General features: G+C 37.7%; 1 long non-coding RNA gene across 1 annotated transcript in view; it reads right to left on the bottom strand.

Moving 5' to 3' along the window:
* LOC109336240 overlaps positions 179–2,114 on the bottom strand; it is a 23,455-nt gene continuing 21,519 nt past the window's right edge. Inside the window, exon 3 of the long non-coding RNA XR_002106317.1 lies at positions 179–318. This is a non-coding gene — a long non-coding RNA (uncharacterized LOC109336240). The remainder of the gene's footprint in view (positions 319–2,114) is intronic.

Here is a 2,114-nt window from a genome sequence, read left to right as displayed (position 1 = left end):
GTGCATCAATTTCAAATGTTCTCTATGTACCAAAAATGAAGAACAACCTGTTGAGTCTTGGTCAGCTCTTGGAGAAGGGATACAAGGTGATCATGCAAGATGGTGAATTGATATTGTATGATAAAACAGACCAGAAAGTCTTGAAAGCACATCTCTCATCAAACAGAACATTCAAGATCAAGATTCAAGTGGATGAGCAAACAAGCCTCAATGCAGAAATAGATCAAGAAACTTGGTTGTGGCATCTGAGGTATGGACATTTAAACTTCAAAAGTTTAGAGTTGCTAAGCAAAGGTGAAATTGTTGCAGGGCTGCCCTCTATTAAAATTCCATAAACATTGTGTGATAATTGCTTGGCTAGCAAGTTAACTAGAAGCACATTTGAGTCAACAATTCCTACAAGAACGAAGAATCCTCTTGAGCTGGTGTATAGTGATGTGTGTGGTCCATTTGAAGTGGAATCAATTGGTGGAAATAGATACTTCCTAACCTTTATTGATGACTTTATAAGAAAGGTTTGGATTTATCTACTAAAGAAGAAGAGTGAAGTGTTTGAAAACTTCAGAAAATACAAGGCTCAAGTTGAAAAGAAAAGTGGTTTCAAACTCAAGCAACTCAGATCAGATGGTGAAGGTGAGTACAAGTCGTATGAGTTTGATGATTTCTGCAGCAAGGAAGGAATAGTTCATGAAGTCATAGTTCCATACACACCTCAACACAATGGTGCTGCAGAAAGGGAAAACAGAACTATAATAAATATGACAAGAAGCATGTTGAGAACCAAGAATTTGCCAAAGAAATTCTAGGGTGAAGCTGCATCAACTACAGTATACATCATCAATAGATGTCCAACAAAAAGACTAGGCAAGAAGACACCAGAGGAGGCTTGGTCAAGTATCAAACCAAGCATAAAACACCTAAGGATATTTAGCTCAATTTGCTATGCACATGTACCTGACATTAAGAGGAGTAAGCTTGATGATAGAGGAGAAAAGCTCATCTTCTTAGGCTATCACACCACTGGAGCATATAGGGTATTCAACCCTATAACTCAGAACTTCATGATATGCAAAAATCTGAGGTTTGATGAAAAACAAAGCTGGAATTGGAACACAGAAAGTGTGAGTTCAGAAGCAAAGACAATTATGCAATTTGATGAATCAAGAATGCAGCCAGTAATAGAAGAAGAAAGAATGGTAAGCAATGATGGACTTGAGACATCTAATGCTCAATCATCATCTGCCAAAGCAACAAATCAGAGAACTAGACAACCATCCTCAAGACTTAGAGACTATGAGGTACTTTCTGACTCACACATAACAGAAGATGGAGAGTTTGTGCATATGGCTTTGTTGGCAGAGATGGAACCAATCAATCTGGAAGATGCATTCAAGCACACACACTGGATTAGAGCCATGGAAGAAGAGTTATGCTCCATTGAGAAAAACAATACATGGACCTTAACAAAACTTCCAATTGGCAAGAATGCAATAGCAGTGAAGTGGGTATTTAAAACCAAACTGAATCGAGATGGTGAAATATCCAAGTATAAGGCAAGATTGGTTGCCAAGGGATTTCTTCAGAAGCAAGGATTTGACTATGATGATGTTTGTGCACCAGTTGCTAGAATTGAAACAATAAGGATGGTAATTGGTTTAGCAAGCTTCAATGGGTGGGAAATACATCAAATGGATGTCAAATCTGCATTTCTAAATGGACCTCTAGATAAAGAGGTATTTGTGACACAACCACCAGGTTTTGAGTTAGAAGGCAGTGAGGGAATGGTTTACAAATTGCACAAAGCTCTCTATGTTCTCAAGCAAGCACCAAGGGCATGAAATAAAAGAATATACACCTTTCTAATGCAACTTGGATTTACAAAATTCACCACTGAACATGGTGTATATGTAAAAGGAAATCGTATTGCAGAGATACTAATCATTTGCCTCTATGTGGATGATCTACTCATAACCATTGGAGAATTGAAGAATATCCAAACATTCAAGGAAGAAATGCAGGCTGAATTTGAAATGTCTGATCTTGGAGAGTTGTCTTACTTTCTAGGCATGGAATTCAAAAGAACAAGCAGAGGAATTTTGATGCACCAAACAAAG

This window comes from Lupinus angustifolius, chromosome LG20 (genome assembly GCF_001865875.1).
Source record: "Lupinus angustifolius cultivar Tanjil chromosome LG20, LupAngTanjil_v1.0, whole genome shotgun sequence".
NCBI lineage: Eukaryota > Viridiplantae > Streptophyta > Magnoliopsida > Fabales > Fabaceae > Lupinus > Lupinus angustifolius.
The sequence above is the reverse complement of the archived record's forward strand: the minus strand, read 5'-3'. Positions and strand labels throughout refer to the sequence as shown.